At 37.5% G+C, this 19,890-nt stretch overlaps 1 protein-coding gene across 3 annotated transcripts in view; it reads left to right on the top strand.

Moving 5' to 3' along the window:
* HECW2 (HECT, C2 and WW domain containing E3 ubiquitin protein ligase 2) overlaps nt 1–19,890 on the top strand; it is a 343,662-nt gene that overhangs the window by 178,193 nt on the left and 145,579 nt on the right. The window contains exon 1 of one of the 3 annotated variants that reach the window (XM_012776962.3): nt 6,301–14,770. The exons of the other annotated variants lie outside the window; for them this stretch is intronic. The gene's annotated coding sequence lies outside the window, so the exon portion shown is untranslated. Of the gene's footprint in view, nt 1–6,300; nt 14,771–19,890 lie in introns of those variants that run through there. 3 annotated transcript variants of the gene reach the window in all.

Raw genomic sequence — 19,890 nt, 5'->3', positions numbered from 1 at the left:
CTAAAGGACAGTTGTTTTGCCTTGGTTAATATTATATTCAATTTTATTTCAGTTTAAACTAGTTAAATGAATTAATGTCAGCCGTGCCCTGCATTAAATGCTATTATACTCCTGGCAATTTAGAAAAACCGCTTCTTTATATCACACTAAACTTCCAAATCATGGTCCACAGAGAGCCTTATAATAGGGATATTGCCTTACTAATGACCCTTCCAGCCTCAGCTGGGTCTGGTTTCTGGGAAACTCTTGCCCTCCTGGTAGGAGGTAAGTGTCAGCTTCCTGACTTCCCAGAACTTCTCCTCTGATTTTATTTATTATGATATAAGGAACATTTTCTGGCTATTAATAGACTGGAACCTGCTTCTTTAGAATCCCTGACACTATGAGAAAGTCAGTAGCCTACTTGAAAATTTCATTGTTGGTTCATTTTTAGTGAATATTTTATATGGACATATATGATTTGACTTTATTTTTCTATACTGATTTACAGCTTATTAACAACCAAGGCACCAAAGTATTATGTAATGAAAATAAAACCTTCATAGAAACTGCTGTTACAGCCCACATGGTTAGTAGGGCATGTTGTACTTAATTGTTTTTCCAGTAGGAGGGATGACTTTGGGCTGAACTGATCCTTAGAATCAGTGACATGATAACCATGTGGGGTTATCAGTGAAGTGTGTGGTCACAGAGCAGTGTCTAGAAGGGACTTTTGACTTTCTGAGTATCATGCTTTAAGCAACTGTGCTTATTGTAAATAGCAGCTGGTAGAACTGAGAAGCCCAGTAGGAAAACTCTTGCTCTAATCTTCAAGGGCTGACTGTGAGAAATCATCTGGAACAGTAGAGTAAGGACTTTAAAAAATCTGCTCCTTTAAAAAGCAGTGAGAACACTGAATGAAGTTGCAAAAATCAACTTTTTCAGAACTCTAGAAATCAACTAAAAGCTTTCAAGTACAACTGGAGCATTTATTAAAAAACAAGTTGAATCTCAATGAGCTATTAATTAAAAAACTCAAACTCTGTAAAATAATTTAGAGAGGTTTATTCTGAGCCTAATATGAGTGATTGTGGCCCGGGAAGACAAAATCTCAAGAGGTCCTGAGAAAGTATAGCCAAGGCAGTTTGGTTTTATATGTTTCAGGGAGACATGAATTGCAGGTAAAATCATAAATACATGGAAGGTCTTTTAGATAGCTTCAGCCTGAAAAGGCGGGACATATCGAAGTGGGGGCTCACTAGTTTTGGTGGGTTTAGGGAGTCTTTAGTTGGCAAATAGTTGAAAACGTTAAGCTTTGTCTAAAAATTTGGAGTCAGTAGAAAGGAATGCTTCGTAAATTAAGATAAGGCCATGGCAGCAAAAAAAAAGGACCTGTTTAACTAGATTTTATGAATTGTAAGGCAAGGCTTAAACCATGCCTTGCATGGCCCTTTGGTATCTTATTGCCACAAAGAGTCTGTTTTGTCAGTCTTATGTTTTCTATTTTACCATTAACGCTGCTCAGTTGTGTCTAAACTCCAAAAAGGAGGGGGCATACTGAGGCATGACCAGCCTCGCTTCTGTCATAGCCTGGAACTGGTTTGTCTGGGGTCCCCTTGGCCAAGGGAGGTTCTGCTCGGTCAGTTGGGTCAGTTGGGAAACTTAGGATTTTATTTTTAGTTTACAAGCACAACAGGCTTTGGCTTTGTGATATTTTAGCTTGCTGTATTCCATCCCTCCCTAGCTTCATAATAGTTTTAAAAACCCATAGCTTAGTGACCATGACAGTCATGAAAAACAACACCTTACCGGCCACTAGTAGGGGCAGAATGTGTTTGGAGCTCCCCCAAAAGCCTCATCCCTAGAGAATTGTCACTACTTGACAAGTCTGGCAGTTCTCTGGAAAAGCCCCATTCACAGAATCTCTTTTTAACCTGGCTTATAGTTTACTTAGTGCAAACAGCCCTCTTCTCAGAACATTTATCAGAAACAGTCAGTGGCAATTGGCTAACATTACAACTGCCTGAGTTTGTGATTCCAAAAAACAGAAAAGGACAATATAGAGATAGAGATGACCATAGGAGGCTTTGAAAAGCTCAGATATATTCCTGGGAAGCAGGAAAGCCAGATGCATATGCAGGGCTGTGTGCATGCCCAGGAAAGACCTGGAAAAGTCCTGATTTTTCTTCTCAGACTGGCCTTAAGGCTTAGTGCAAGCGGGAGGTAAAAGCTAAGGCAGAGCTGTGAACTCCTAGAGTGTTGAAGCAGTGATCCATCATACACACAGAGCCCATCAGCAAAGGCTGGGAGACTTAACTTGTTCAGCACCTTTAAGCAAATCTCTGTCCATTTGTTATGTGACCACTGAGTGAATTGAGCAGAGACTTCAGTGTCCACACATGGCAACTGTTTCACCACTATAAACCTCCAGTAGGGATATTTCCTTATATAAACACAATGCCTTTATTATACTTAATACAATACAGAAGAATCATCTAATATTAGAATTTCACCATTTTTCAAAAATCAATTGGTTTTCTTTAAGCAAAATCCAGTCATATTTATTTATTATATCCTTTTTAATATAGAGCAGGACCCCCTTCTCCCATCTCCCCTTTTTTACTGGAGAATAACATATACACAGAGAAGTAATGATAAATTTATATCTCTTGTCTCTCCCAATCACATCTGTTCTTAAAGGCAGCCATTGTAATGACTTGTAACACCATAAAATAATTATTCCTCTTTATTGTTTTTATTGAAAAATTCAACATACTTAGGAAAGTCCTTAAGGTGCCTAAATCTTAAGTGTGCAGTGTGATGAATTTTTACATATGTACACACCCATATAAATACCACCCAGATCAAGATACAGAACAATCTCAGCACCCCAAAAGTCCTCCTCACCCTCCTTTCCAATCACAGTCCCCCTAAGAGTTGACTTCTGAAACCACGGATTAATGTTGCCTATTTTTGAACTGTGAAAAAATCCCAAATTATATAAAGTATATTATTTTTTATCTGGCTTCTTTCTATGTGTTCTTTCCCTTTTATTTTTCTCGGTGGCACTGACAACTCTTAACAGCTATCCCTGAGAATGTCCCACATTCTGGATTTGGTTGGGTTTTTTTTTTTCGTTCCTGGTAGTATCTTTTAACTTATTCCACTGTCCCCATATTTCTTATAAATTGGAGGTTAACAAAAAGGTCTTGCATGGGATCAAGTTCATCTTTTCCCCCAAGGATGTTTCCCTTGATGGTGCTGTGTACTTCACATTGCTTTCCATCAAAAGACACACGAGATACTTAGTGTCTGGCTGTCTCAATTGATAAGTAGGTTCAGGTTGTGACAGCCTAATGACCTCATTATAATGTTTCTAATCAATTTTTCACTTGATATTTTCAAATATGTCATTTTCTTATGCATCGAAAGATTGTGAATTTTCTAATTCTTTTGTTCTTTCCACATTTATTTCCCAAAATTCTTATTCAAAGAGCACATCTTCTCATCAGCTGTGGCTCCTTATTTCCTCTGAAATACTATTCATACTGGAAAGGCAAGAGAAATGTTTAATTCTTTAATTTTCATTGACAGTTTTCAGAATATGTGGGCATTGGTGTCCTAGTTATTGCTAATTGTGACTAATGAGCTTTGCTCTTTTTTGGTTAGTGATTATTTATATTTTAATATTGTTATGAAATCATGTGTTTAAGAAAGTATTTCATATGTTTCGATGAGTTACAGGGTTATTGAATATTGGGCCAATGGGAAAAACTAAATAAGGTGTTTTAAAAGCAGTTTTATATTTTATTCCTGGTATCTCCACTCTGAACCCTTATTCTCTGTGCAGGTACCCATTCCTGGCTGTTTCTTCATCCTTCCCATGTTTCTTTTCATAAATAAAAGCAACTCGTGTGAAATTGTGCATGTGTGTGTGTAGTACAGCATATATGCTATTTTGGTCCTAGGCAATGGCAGTTAAAGTGGCGTGGCTGCAATGACAGAAAGATAACATGGCAGGGTGTGGATTTAAACTCAGCAATCTGAGTTTAAACCCTGAGCTTGGGTTTTTAAAACTCTCCCATTGACGCACAACCCAAGGAAAGACCAAAGAGGAGGCCATTGTGACTTTGCTACTCTCCAGGTAGTCAGTGGAAAAGTAATCTGAACACAGAATTATCGATGGCACCTGGTTTTAAAAGAATTGCAGAAATGCTTTGTGAGAATGCAGCAAACTTGGCCAAGAAAATATATACTTCTTGGTTTTCTTTCCTTTATTCTCTTTGGTATTTTGCTTGTTTGTTTGGTCCACATTTTCTACTTTTGATTTAGCAGTATTGATTTCATCTGCCTGTAAGAGACAAAGAGAAAAGCTTTTGTTAACCCCTTTCAGATGTTATAATTGTCACTGTATGAGCAACTTGTAAAATGGAAGTTTTGCCTCGTTTGTGCATTAATTATGCTGAGGATATTTCAGGAAAATCTGTTATCAAGATAATTTTTAGTACCTCAGATCAAGAATATAATTGTTCCAAGTAGATAAGCTTAAGCTGATAAAAATTAAAATGACTATAATATAATTTCCCTCTTAGGTTATGTTCAAGACTCTCTCTCTTCAGGATTCTAAGAATTTACTTATTGTTTTATCACTGAAAGTTCAAGCTACTTTTCCTTGGCACTGACTAGTAGATAGCTTCAGCCAACCTGGGTTCCAATTGATTTAGGAATTAATGTTATTAAAACTCCCCTGGCCTGCTTATGAAATTTGAGGATCATCAAACAGTATTTATAGAGTTTGTAACTCTTTCTGTTTTGTTTAGCCTAAGGAATGAAAAACTATCTTAATTTGTTTTGTTGTTAGATTCTTGTGTTTTACTTCTCAGTATAATGATATTATTTAGATGCGGTATTGTGTCTCTCCCATGTGTAGTATCTCTTTAAATTTTTATTTAAATAGTTGCTCCTAAATACATAAATTTGGAGACCAGTAAGTTATGAAGTGCTTCACACATAGGATGTTTGAGTCAATGTTTGAGGGAAATAAAAGCTAAGATAGAGAAGCTGTTATTATTCATTTAATCAAAAGCATGCTCTTCCTAGCATTGGATAATTGTTAGGAATATGAAGATTAATAAAAATGGGTCTTATCTCTAAGAACTTAGACTGATAGAGGGGATTATCAGATAGGACAGCGTATCCAAATGGACCTGATTTTCCTAACATTGGCTAAGAGGGCAAGATGGTAACAGGGCCTATGTGCAAGTACTTTGAACAGTAGCTGATACATAGTGGACACATAAGTTTTAAAAGTCTTGATGAGAAAGTAAAAATTGTTTTTCTAGTAGAATCTATTCTAGTTTCTTTATAGGAAAACTAGAAATGATATCTGTTATTATGAATTCTTAACAATGATTGTTTGCACTGTGATTTCTGTGTGGGGATGGGGGTGTGTGTGTGTGTGTGTGTCTGTGTGTGTGTCTGTTTCTGTGTCTGTGTTTCCAGTAAGAGTTAGAGAAGCCCTAAGATAGCCTGGGACTCTGAATCATTTTGATATTTGATATTTGTGTTTGATTTAAATAGATGTCAAAATTCCATTTGGGAGAGTTCTCTGTAGGTTGATGACTGTTGAATCCTTGAAGTTTTGAATACAATTTTAAACAACTCAACAGACAGATTGAAAATAGTTTCCAGGTGACATCTTTGCTTCAACTTTGTTTTTTACAGTCCCTTACTAGAAGTATCCTGAATCTGTGTTTTGTCCTGTAGAAGTGCCCTTCTGATGGGTGATACTTGTGTAGTTTAGAATCTTGAGACATGAGTGTTGATAATACTATGAGGTTAGCTACAGTGCCTCTTTTTTTTTTGTAAGATTCTTTGATAAATGAAAACTTTTGAATGAGTACTTCATAAATCCACAGTACAAGTAAGATTTTCAAATGTCAAAATAGTTGATGATTAAAAATGGATTTGCCAGGAAAACACAGAGGATATAATAAGATAAGAGAGAGGCCAACCTTTTTTTTTACATGTGTTACTGTTTCTATATTTCTCTGGTAACTTGGATAGGTTGAAGCCTTTCTTTTATATTATTAAAGTAATGCAAGCTCATTGTAGACCACTTGAAAAATGGAAGAATATAAGGAACTTAAGTTTTCCTGCCAAGCAGTAATTACTATGATCATTTTGGCATACCTCTTTTGCAACTTTATTCATGTTTATATAATATATATTTAAAACCCAGTTATGTTCATATTGTGCATATGATTTTACAGTATGTTTTTCCATTTATTATTTCATGAACATTTTCCATGTTATTAACAATTATTTGGGAATATCATATGATAGTGACTTAATACCCTATAATAAACCTGTATCATAATTTTCCTTTTAATTGATTTTTGGACATTTATTTAGCTTCTTGTCATGATTATTTTGAATTATGACATAATCACGACTAAATTTATATAATCTTTGGTGGCACATATTTCTTGAGCATGCACCTTATTTTGCTTATCACACCATGGTAGATAATTTGTTTTTCCATGCATAATCATTACTTTTGTGGTGCTTCTGTTTTTTCCCCCCTTGTACTCTTATCCTTTATAGGAGGAAGTTTTTAAATTTACAGAACAATAGCTTTTTGTTTTTTAAATTTGATTGAGATGTTTATATATAAACTCTGAAATAGGTTGGAAGGTAAAATGACAAATCCTGATGATAGCAGTTTATAATAGAAGTGCTTCCAGACCCTTAAATATAGCTTGGTAGGGAAGGGCAGGAGTGAATCAAGTTGTTACAGTTTGTTCCAGGAAAGGCGCTTTGGATGAACGCCATCTACTTTTACAAAGATGTCCCCTGATTATAGTTTTATTTGCTCCACTTAATCTTTCCCAAAGATTGCTGAAACAAATGTATGTAGTACACTAAGGGAAATTAGCATCATAATTGTAATTCCTTTGGCTAATTGAAGACAGGCAATTCTTTTTCTCCAAAGATGTTACTTGAATTATAATAAAAGTACTGAATTTGCGCAGAGCTTCATCCTGTTGGATAACCTGGATGTGGATGACTCCAGAGGTCAGTTTATCTAGCCAGCTGCTTTCCTGGCAGATTGTCACTTATCTGTTTAGTGTGAGTACTTGTCATGGTGAGAAAAAATTTGGAAAACTTCTCCAGCTTATTCAGTGATTTAGAGTCTTCCCTGTCAAAAATAATACCACCAACCATAACTGAGAGTTTACTGACAATGCGCATGTCCTCTGTACCAGGCACTGTGCTGCTTACTTTATGTAGCTTTTCGATCTTCTCAAAATTGTACTGACTATGCCTTGTTCTTATCTCCATTTTACAGATGAGGAAACTGAAGCATAGGAAGTTTAATCATTTGGTCAACATCACATAGCCAATCGGTCTCCATTTTGGCGGCAGAACCAGGGCTATCCTGGACTGCTTACGAGCTGTCAAAGAGTTCTTAGTAGTATAATTAACTGATTAAATGAGAAAATGTCTTAAATTGGATTTTTTAAAAAATGTTAAGAAAATATCATGAACAAATTTTGTATGTACCTTAACTTAGAACTTTTAAGCATCACAGAACAAATTTGGATACTTAAAAGTTGACTTTACACTCTTTTTTAAAGGGGATACAATTATGTACAGGAGAAAAATTCTCATTTTTCATTCTTCCTGGCCAGAGATCTTGGCAGCTAGGAAAGTGGTTGCTATTATTGTGACTTTACCCATTGTATTTACAGATTCATACTTCCAGGTTCTCCATCCTACCCTTTTATAAACACCATGTTTAACTTGGAAAGGGAAAAGTTATTCTTGGCAACACTTATATAGCAAAAGTAGAAACTGCAGGGGACCACCAAGGGGCATACTGACTGGCAAGCAGGAAGTGTAAAGAATATGTCTGTCATTTGACATTAATACTGTTTAGAATGCAAGTCTTCAATAAGGGAGAGAATTATTATTCAAAGGAGGCAGGAAAACTATAAAATGAGATTTGTCCCATGTATTTATGACTAGAATAATTTAATGATGCTTTGTGCTTCTTATCACTGTTGTCCTTGCCAAAAACAAAAACAAAAAATCATTAGATAGCTGACAGGGGCCCAACACTAAGATGAACAAAGCAGGTAAAAGACCTGCTTTTTGAGAACAACCTGAAAAATATAGTTCCATGTCCACAAAAGTACACAGGGTGTAGATGATGTTCATCACTGAATACTGAAATATTAAAACTTGAGAGTCTCTGAAAGTTGAAAGAAATGCATTTATAATAAGTGAAAAAGAATTGCTTTACACTGTTGAAAGTAAACTTTTGAAAGTGTTACTAAAGCATTATTCCTAAAAAGTGGCATAAGCTTAAAAAGTTGGTAGATTCACAAAAACCAAAAATTGGTTCATTGCCAACAGATTCAGAATGAGTAATTATGAAAAGTTAAGGTTGTTAATTCAGATGTTCATTCAGTAAATTCCTTCTGGCCCCTTAACCTTTTGAGTGAGGTGCTATCACATAAATTCATTTTTGTATCTATATCCTGGGGTAAGAGGCTCACTGGACTGACCAGAAAAGCTGGATTCTTCTACCTAGAGTTCACCACTGCTTCTCTGGTTGCCTGTGGTCATTTAAACCCATCATGGATACTGATCTTTTATAAGATAGATTAAAAATGAACTGGTAGAAAAAATGAAGTGGAATAAAATACAAGATCTACAAAATATAAGCTCAAAATATTAGTAGTAGCTTGAATAGACATAAAATTACTCTGACAAATTTCTATAAAAGTTTCTAAGGCTCAGTTTCTTATGCTCAGTTTCTGGACTTAGATCGTTAACAGCCAGTTTCTGGACCAGTGCTGGCCCATGGCCCGTATTTGAGGATCTCTGTTCTTGACTTAAATACAGACTAAGACTTTTTTTCTCACGTTAGTTTCCCTTCCTGTCTTCATTTTTCCTGTACTTACTTGTCTTTTACCATACTCTTTTTTTCTTCTTTTAAAAGTGAATTGAACATAAAATCATCATAAGAATTGTTAGGGTTGGGAGACACTGTATAGATACAAAGATGCATGTCTCTTTTTTAGTTTTCTAATAAAATGAATATGTAAAATCAAATGTGACATTCACAAACATATGTACATTAGTATATGGTCTATTAGATTTCGAAACTCTAGACCATTGTCTCTTAAAGCCTGATTCAAGGACCACCTGTATCAGAATTAGCTGGGGTAATTGTTTAAAAATGCAGCCGTCTAAGAGTCATTCTACACCTATTGAATCAGAATTTCTGTCGCTTGCTCTGTGGAGTCTGAATTTTAAACCTGAGTCTCAGATGATTCTAATACACAATCAAATTAAAAAACTACCTTTTCAGGGTTTGGGGATCTGTGTAATATGATTGATTCTGTATCATAAGTATGGTGGTAAATCATAAACGCCAATTTGAAAATGGTCATTAATGTGAATATATGGGAGTCTCTGAATATTTGCTTTCAGCAGAGCATCTCCAGGATATATTATTGGGTTCATTGTTGCTATCTCGGCCATATGGAAAGCATTATTAGAAAAAGGTAGTGTTTCCATTTTACAGACAGAAACAAAGGGTGTACATACACAAATAAAATAATTTTACATCCTTCTCTACCGGTTTCATCTTAATTGAAGATTTTTACATGCCTAAAATCTATTCCCAAATCAATCCTTCCTGGTTTACAATCATACAATTTTATTTGGAATAAAAAATAGCTTAGCTGCAGAACCCCTTTAAACAAGCAGTTAAACAGTTATAAATTGAATGAGGGAAGTGGGGTTGTATATAAACCCCTTAATATTTTACTTAAAAACACTTGTCTTTACATTAATATGGGGTTAATACAAAGATCATCGTTAAGGAAAAATATGTCTTAGATGTTGATGTGAAATTCACCCATAAGGAAAAATATATCTAAGAGCTTCTAGATGTATGCCAATCAGATAAAGCAGACACCACTATAACTGGGTCTTTAATTCTACTTTGGAAATAACAACGGAAAAGAAGGGAAAAGAACCACATTTATTCTTATTTGTGCATACCTCTCCGAGTTTGGGACACATTACATCAGTCTGTGGGTGTTGATCTGTTAGACATAGAAAAGTGAGGGTCATTTTTTGTTGTTGTTTATGAAAATAATAGATCACAGTGCTGATATTTTGGCTTGAATGGACATTTGATAAAGGAATTTCTTTGTCCACCTAAAATGAGAAAATCAGTCCTTTGGGGACTTTCTTCTTTTCCAAAGCATATTGATAATTTCTCAGATAAAACTGCAACACCTGAAGAAAGTAGCATGCCCATTACTTTTACCAAACTCAGAGAACCACACAAATGCTTCTAATATGAAATTGTGCAGGAAAATCTCCCTCTGTACCTTTCAGCCTTGCCATCATGTGCCCTTGATCAAGTTGCAATTATAGAATTTGCCAAGCTCAGTTTCCTCATCTTGGGGACAATGACATCTCTCAGAATTACTATGAGAATTCTATCAGTGAACGATTCTGAAATACTGAGCACAGTTCTTGGCACTTGGTGAATGGTAGTTAGTTACTGTTGGGGAGGCTGTAGAACAGTGACAGAAGTGGGGGTGAGCTCTGATGTCATGCAGACCCTAGATTTGAATTCCAGCTAGTCTCTACCTACGTGATCTTATGTAAGTTATACGATCTCTCTGTCCCCCACCTTTTAAAATTTGTGACATGGGGATTGTAAGGGCTGTCTCAGAAGGTTACTCTGTTACTCTGAGGATTAAATGAGTGTGCGTACACACTTATACAGTGCCTGTCACGTAGTAAGATCTTAAAAGATAATAGCCATTATTATTTTTAGTGAATTTGCTTGCCTACCACTTTCTAAGCTAAATTTTTTAAAAACATATTTGGTGTGTATGTATCAATTTGGGTTTAGATTTAGCAGCTATTTCACTTGTGTATATATTTTCAAAAAGCTTTCTGATTTGTACACAAACTGATGTATTCCCAATATTGGGAATCTGAAAACAGATTGAAGCTGAGATGAGCATTCATCTGGCTGCTTTATGAACACAAGGTCAGAAGAAAAAGCCTCCAATAAAAATTGCAGCAGATAGGCAGACACATGCTGTGAGGCTTCATTAATGTATACGAGTGATGTCAGCCTCAGAGGCATGCAGATGCATAAACACAAAGGAAATTCATAAGGAGCTTTTCAGGAAAAGGGTTGTTCCTTCCTGATGTGCTAACCTTGATTCTGGTTTGTGTTTTCTGTGCCACCATAAGGATAAATGGAGGAGACACTGCTGAATTTTTTAATGTATTGTAATGTAATATATGTAATGTATTGTAATCTAAGAACAGTGTCTTCGCTTTTCCTTGCTTCACTCCATAAATACTCTGCAAGCTTTGGGAGCTACTTTAGTTAAGTGATATCTTTAATTTTCTACGATTAATTCATTTAGCATCCATAAATCACAGTTCTACCTGTGGGCATTCTTGCTAGATCAATAGCTTTGAATGTTGAGAACTGTGGTAATCAGTTGGGCTTTCAGAAGGCGATCTGATGGAGATGGGGAAAAAGGACAGTTTCCATTCCCTTATTCTTAAGCTTCTCTTTCTCTCCCTGTACACCGATGCTTAGAAATTCTAGATGCTGCCTCATCTCCTTCACCAGCCTCATCTCTCCCTTAACCCAGTGTGCTCTGGTCACGTTGGTCTTCCTTCAATCCCTGACAGCTCTCTGTTGCTTTCCACTGTAGAACTTCTGCACAGCCCTTCTATCTGGAATCATCTCTCATTCCTCTCCTCTCCCGTCCCTACCCAAATCCTAGTCATCCTTCATAGCTTGGTTCATACACCGATTCCTTGAGGTGAGCTTTCTCTTGTTCTCAGGACCAGGTCATGTCGGCAGATCATCCAAATGCTTAGGATCTTCTCTTTTTCCTTTGCATCATGCATCATAAGTGTAATTAAAGAATTCATAAATGTAATTAAAGAATTCATATTCACCTCTCTAACATATAAACCCCTGCAATGTCAGGGACTATGTCTGGTTTTTTTCCCTCCACAACTGCCTTCCAGTGCCTAGGGCCATATGATATCATAGTAAGTGAGAACACGAAGGTGTATGGATGCAAAGTTGTCATTAATGTGCCTCCCCTTTTCATTTGTTGCTGTTGATTTTGCTGGGGCTTTTCCCCACAAAGGGGTGTGAACTAGAGAAAGGAATAGTATGTGTGAACTTTGAGGTCTTACACTATGAAACTATGGCTGTACCTTCTTCATTGCTATGATTAAAGAAGTGCTGGCTGAGCTACCTGTGCTTTAAAAATACCATCCCTGTGAAAGAGGACATGTGTGTGATGGCCTAAGATTAAGGCTTCAGCATTCATCTAACTTCCCTTGCCCTACACTTTAAGTTTCTTTCTTGGTCAGCTGGGAAATCTAATTCCATTATGGCAGTGGCTTGTGCTGTGGGAAAGTAGGTTTCCTCTATGTAGGAACATAGCCTGTTTGTCACATGTGAATATCAGTAACATATGGGTGGTCCAGAACCAAGAGTGCAGCTAAGTATCTGGCCACTGTTACAGTATTTGGAAGGCAAAAAATTGTGGCTTGGAGGACCAGAGTGCTAGGAGCATCAGACAGGGTCCAGATGCTGGTGAGTGAGTGGCAGTAAGAGCTGCACCAGGAGCAGAGTGGGGGAGCCTTTCCTCTACCCCGAGGAGAGTCTATTGATCTATGCGTAGAAAGCAGTCAAGAGTTCAAAGTTATGCACTATCCTTGAATGGGGATAAAAAGAGAGATGCTTACATTGTTGAGAAGTCTGTTTGTTGTTCAGAGGCTGTAGCCACCTTTGGTACCAATAAGAGGAAATTAATTTGTCCTTTCTAGACTTATTTTTCTTAATCTCCTAATGGTAACTGAGACCACTGTGGACCCATTGGACACCTATGAATTAGTGCGGTTGCTGGCATTGTCAGGAGTGTTATTTGAGGGAGGCAGAGTTTGCAAAAGAGCTTAGGTTTGGGTATCATTCAGCTCTGACTTCAAATTCTGGCTGTTATCACTTCCTCTGTGAGCCTCTGTTTTCTCATCTATATTATGTGCCTAATGACACTACTGACCTCTTCCTTGGAGCACAGTGGCACTCATTAGAGACTATTTTTAAATCATCTACTATGTGCCAGGGACTACATCTGCAGTACCAGACTTGCTGTATTCACTCATCCAATTCCAGAACCAGTCCAAAGCTCTGTGGCCCCTCGAAGCTTCAGGGCAAACTGTGTAGTGTGGAGCTTAAATCTGGTCTTCCTCACTTCACAGCAAATACACCTGACAAATGAGGACATTTCATATTGCTTTCCTGGAGGTTTGCTGGAAAGAGATGGTCTTGTAGCCTTTGATTGCATTCATCTGAGACTTAATAATTGCCATGGCTGGCACAGGTGGGCTAACAGCTCCATGAAGCCCCTTTCTCCACTAAAGGACAATGGCTCTGAACTGGGGATCCCCCCCCAGCTCTTTCCATCGTAAGACAAAAATTTTAGCTAGGTTGATGATCATATCTATTTTTGTCTTAAACGTTGGTCTAAAAATAACTTCTGGGTTAATAAGCACATTTTTGGATTTTCATTAAAGCTATATAAACTTTGAAAAAGTTTTAGTACTTTTTTATAGTTTGAAATCACAAGCCCAAGCCAGAAGCGGTGGCTCATGCCTGTGATCCTACCACTCCGGGAGACCGAGGCAGTCAGATCATTTGAGCTCAGGAGTTCAAGACCAGCCTGAGCAAGAGTGAGACCCCATCTCTACTAAAATATAGAAAGAAATTAGCTGGACAACTAAAAATATAGAAACAAAATTAGCCGGGCATGGTGGTGCATGCCTGTTGTCCCAGCTACTCGGGAGGCTGAGGCAGTAGGATTGCTTGAGCCCAGGAGTTTGAGGTTGCTGTGAGCTAGGCTGACACCACAGCACTTTAGCCCAGGCAACAGAGTGAGACTCTGTCTCAAAAAGAAAAAAAAAAATATCACAAGCCCACAAATTCCACTGTGGATTGGTTAGGATCCTATAAGCCTATTTCAGTAACCTAGATGAATGCCATGTCTAATTAATGGGTAATGGTTAAGCTGGAGTTCACAGGTGGTGGCCACTCTATTCTGAGTAAACCAAACAGCAAGCTCCCCTCTCTGTGACAGCAGTCAGCTTGTTTGACATCAGCCCACTCTATGTGTGTGTGTATACACATAACTCATTCTTTGGCATTCTCCCATGGAAAAGCAAAGGAAGGAAGCTGAGGGGAGGATGGGGCGATTGCATCCTGTACCCTTTCAGGGGTGTGGCCACAACTGTGCCTCAGCTGAAGGGACATAATACTTTTATGTTTTTTCACTCGGGATGCCTGCACAGTGGTAAGTTTTGGTGAAAGGCAAGAGTGGCTCTCATTGTCGTTCTCAGCTGGACAGGAGTTTCCTGGTGGAGGGCTGCTTGATTCCCACCCAGGATTTCCTTTCTAGAACTTTTGGGGAAGAGAAAGAGAAGCAGGACCATCAGTGAAGTGGACCTGTGGAGCTTTCAAACCCACCTTAGAACTCCAGCCCCGCCTTGACTTCATTTCTGGCTGCCCCTATGAATGAAATTGCTAAGTGGGTAGCCCGGGTGTATGATTTTAAGGAAAATGGACCATATTTCTTCTTGCTGCTTCCTAATCTGATTTGAAATGATGGAGTCCATGCTGGCAAAGGCAGAGAGAAACTCTTTGGGATTATATAAGGTAAGGTATCAGGAAGTTCTATGGAATGAATTCTGCTCTCACCTGATTTTCTTGTCTGACTATTTGGGATTTCTCATGTTCTCTGCCTTTCAGTTTGAAAAGTTCTTAAATGTGTTCTCCTTTCAGTTTGGTTAGGACAATTATGAACAAACTTTCCAGCATGTTTATCACATGTAGACAACTCGATATAGATCAGTACTGGGATGAAAGTATATAAAACTTTTACAAATAAATATGCAGTCCCCTCACTGTGAATTTCTAGGGTCCCACTAATTTTAAATGGATGACTTTACTATGATGTTAAGTATAGGGTTCTACCTACAAGCATGCTCTTGCAAATGACGTTATATTGAGTCTAAATAGATTTCATGACAGGTTATCTGTCCCTGGAATAATAATGTTTTTTGATGAATTTTCAAGCCCTTTTCTCAGGAAATACGATGTTAAAACAGGTTTGTTTTTAAGGTAAAGTTTATATGGACAAATATTCATAGACATTCCTATACCAGAGACTGTTGATTTAGCAATCTTATAACAAAACTGAGACTACAACCATGGTTTTTAGATATTTCCTTCTGCTGACTGTGGCAATCTGACCCAGTTTTCTATAGACCTTCTAAAATTTGCAAGCAGAAGATCTGCTTTAATTAATTGTTTAAAAACTGGAATGAATCCAGGGCAATATTTCAATTCTATTTTAATCCTGTGCAAATTAGTTTTGTCCAATGCAAATTTTACTTTTTGGCTATAAAATGCCAATCAGTGGTTCTCAAGGGGTTGGCAATGTTATTTTTTATTGCCATAAAATGTACAGCTGGCCTGTAATGCCTGAGAGCCAAGAATGGTAATGTTCATGCCATGCGCCAGATAGACCCTCACAAAGAATTATCTGCTAGAATGCCAGTAGCACCCTCACTGAGCTCAGTTTAGTGACAAATAAGTTGATGATTTAGTAAAGATTCAAGTGAGCAGTATAATCTCTAGAAAAGTTATCCATCTTCTGATAAAGCAGTTTTGGGGAGAGATCCACAGAGAGTAGCTACTTCTGTAAAATTATTCTTTAGGATCAGTAGCAATGAATGTTGCAGAAATATTGCTCCCACCTACTTCCAACTAATATTTTCAGTCTGAATTTAGGTTAGCTGCAACAAATATTGGGTTCAGTTCAATAAGAGTACCTTTAAATAAAGTTAACTCTAACAGTTCTTGATCCATGTTGTATGAGTTAACTAAGGTCAAAGGAATGATTTACTCCTAACCAAAGGATGCTTTTCTTAGCTGAACATTGTTTTATAATGACTGTATATTTCTCTGAATTTTCAGCTTTAGTTGCAATGTAAAAGTAACTTCCTGTTTGCTTTTGAACTTCACTTAGTAGTATTAAAAGGGATTGTCTTTGAGTGAGAACTTAGTATATACATGGAAATAGAGGGGAAAAAAAGAGAATATGTAATCAAACCCCATTATCTTTCCATTGTCTATCCAAGTGATCCTAAAGAACAACTTTTTACACACACAGTGTTGAGATAGAGATTCTCAAGTTGAACATGGGAGTCAAGGGCCTGGTTTCATTGTGTCAGGAGATGAGGGTGCCTCTACCTGCTTCTTCGTCAAGCAAAGTTTAAAGCTCATTGACAGAATTTTAAGGTTTGAGTGACCTTTCCAAGAACCGGGTGGTTTTGAGATAAAGTATGTAAGACGCTGTGCTATTCTCTTAGTGACATAGTTTATGATTACTGTACAATAAGGACTTCACCTTTGCTGCCTGGTCTTTTGGCAACTATTGATTAAGAAAGCAGTGTTTAAAAACCATAAATAAATATACTTTTGTTTTAAGTTACATATATTTATGAGAAATTAGAATAAAATAAAATTTAAAATTAAAAGCTAAGGAAATGAGGTCAAAGAACTGTGCTTTTGGGTATTAAAATAAAAACATAGCTCCCTTTGAAAGAAGAAAGAAGTAGATTGTTAAAACTCACACGTTTAGCTCCTAATATATGTTAGGTTCATGTGCTCGTGTGCTCAATATATGCTCATGTGCTCCTCACAGTACGTGCTAGGTGCTGAGCTAGGTGCTGTTATTATCATTTCACAGATGAAGGAAATGGAGTCTGTGCAGTTTTAAGACTTGCCTAAGGTCATAAATCCAGTAAATGGGAGAGATGGAATTTAAACTCAGGTCTGCAGCCGTACCCTGGTGACATCAGTATCAAACAGTTATTATTTTCATTGCATCTGTAATGAATGATATATACCTAAAAACAGAAAACATACTTCTGTTGGTAAATAGCAGGTCCATGTGGACTAAACACCAGTGACAGAATAAATATGTTACATTAAGTGTTTTACTGGGTTTTCTAAGTGATACAGAATTGGGCTTTATATTTTGACTAACTAAGGTTGAGTATGGGAAAGTTGGACTTTCAGGAGTTGTTTGGATGAAGAGGGAGGGAAGAGCATGGTGGACTCAGAGAGTGAAATTACAGGCTGGTGGTGTCAGGGCTTACAGGTGGATGAGTCACCCCCAGGGTCACTGAACTGAAGTGTCTGAAATTGGTTCACAGCCTTTTGCACTAAGGGTGGGTATTTATATCTGCCATAGTGCTATCTGCACAGGAAGGATAGAGATGGGAGGAGGGTCATTTCCAGGTTAAGGCTGCGATGCTTGGTGCCTGGCCTGATGTGAAACATTGTGAACTAGCTTCTCTTGTCCTTTTACAGTCTGTTCTGCATACAGCAGCCAGAATTTTTTTTTTTTTTTAATGTTGATCATGTCACTTCCCTGTTATCCTCCAGTGACTTTCCATCATCTTCACAGTGTGATCTGGATAGATAGTGTGGTGTAGAGCTGTGGAGCGTGGGCTCTGGAGCAACACCCTGGACCCCCCCCCCCCATGCCTGAAACCATGGATACTACTGAGTCCTGTATACACTGTTTTTCCCATACATACATCCCTGTGATAAAGTTTGCTTTATAAATTAAGCACAGTAAGAGATCAACAATAACTAATAATAAAATAGAACAATTATAACTATGTTGTAATAAAATTTTTGTGAATGTGGTCTCTTTCTGTCTCAAAATGTCTTATGGTAGTGTACTCTTCTTTTTCTTGTGATTATATAAGTTAATAAAATGCCTAGATGTTGAGATACTACAACAGTAGATCTGATGAGTGAGCCGGCTACTAAATGACTAGCAGGTTTGCAGCACGTACAGCGTGAGGATGCTGGACAGAGATGATTTGCATCCAGGCAGGGTAAAGCAGGACAGCTGAGATTTCATCACTACTCAGAGCAGTGCACAATTTAAAACTTATGAATTGTTTATTTCTGGAATTTTTCATTTAATGTTTTTGGACTAAGGTTGACTTCAGATAACTGAAACTGCAGAAAGCAAAACCGTGGATAAAGGAGGACTACTGTACTAGCTTTGTGATCTTGAACAAATTTCTTAACCTCTCTGTGCCTTACTTTCCTCATTGTCAAAAATCTGATAGGTAGTAGTTTCTACCTCAAAGGGTTGTTAGAAGTTTAAATGAGATAATAAAGGTAAAATACTAACAACAGTGCTTGGCACATAGTAAGCTCTAGAGAGTATTTCTTATAATATTACTATGGTCTGCAAACTGGCCCCTGCACCCTCTCTCTGATCTCATCTTCTCCCATTCTCTGCCTCGTTCACACATTCATGCTACTCTATTGTTGCCCAGGCTAGAGTAAGTGCCATGGCGTCAGCCTAGCTCACAGCAACCTCAAACTCCTGGGCTCAAGCGATCCTACTGCCTCAGCCTCCCCAGTAACTGGGACTATAGGAATGTGCCACCATGCCCGGCTAATTTTTTCTGTATATATTAGTTGGCCAATTAATTTCTTTGTATTTATAGTAGAGACAGGATCTCACTCTTGCTCAGGCTGGTTTCAAACTCCTGACCTCAAGCAATCCACCCGCCTCGGCCTCCCAGAGTGCTCAGGTTCCTGTTCAAATGCTACCCTGACCAACCTATTGTTGGTTGGTCCTCCTTGTTTTTCCTTCTACCAACCTTTGTTTCCTCCTACCAACCTTTCTCCACCTCATGCCTTGGCTGTCCATTTTTAAGCCATATTATCACTACCTGACATTACATTGTATCTGCTTATCAATTACTTTCCCCTCCAGACCATAATCTCCATGAGGACAGAGACATTGCCTCTTTTATTCCTGCCTGAATCCCTGTCTCTTAGAGTATTGCCTGGTGGATAGTAAATGCTCAATAAATACTTGTTGAATTAATTTTTATAAATTGTATTGTTTTCTATCTTTTCTATAATTGCCCTTTTCCTTCTGTCTTTGAGGCTTAACCTGTTCTTTTCAACTCTCTTTTGCCTATTATCACTTGCTCCAAATTATGGGTTTTTGGAAATAATCATTTGCTCTTTCTCATGAAAGTTATTTAGCAGCAGGAAGTCTTGTTCTACCCTGTCAGCCTTGGTATGGGGAATAGGATTGTAACATTTTACTGTCATTGTCATAGAATATTTTTGAAGAGCCTAATACTGGATCTTGTGCTAAGGTGTTTACCAAGCTACCAAATGCTGGCCATACCTGACCCCTTAAAAGAGCTTGGGTTTACATTCTCATTATAAAAGCATAATTGCCAGAGGAAAATAGGTAAAGTACGATGGGGAAATTTGTGTACTGACAGCAATGTGTACTTGAAAGAGACTTTGGATATCTTTTAAGCCTCAAATTTCACTAAGAACACTTAGTTGCTGCTAAGATTTTTATTCTGAAATTGGATACAACTATTGCAAATGACTTACTCTGTTTCACAATGAGATTTATTATACATTTTTACAATAGCCAACTAAAATAGAGGTTTCTTGTTTGATGTAAGTAAGCCTTTAGTCATTTTCCCATTTGAAGTATTATCCAAGAATTTTGAGTTCTCATAAATCCTATGTAGTAAAACATTCATAGGGGAAAAAATATTAATTTAGAAATGCTCTGAAAGAAAGTCCTTGTCAAGAAGGAGCATGTTATGTGATCTCAGGCAAGCCATTTTATCTATTTTATGCATTGATATGAACCACTGTAAGATATAAACAAAGTTGAATGTCACCTCAGCAGTGTGGTTGAA

Source organism: Microcebus murinus, chromosome 8, assembly GCF_040939455.1.
Source record: "Microcebus murinus isolate Inina chromosome 8, M.murinus_Inina_mat1.0, whole genome shotgun sequence".
In the NCBI taxonomy this organism is placed as follows: Eukaryota; Metazoa; Chordata; class Mammalia; order Primates; family Cheirogaleidae; genus Microcebus; species Microcebus murinus.
The sequence above is the reverse complement of the archived record's forward strand: the minus strand, read 5'-3'. Positions and strand labels throughout refer to the sequence as shown.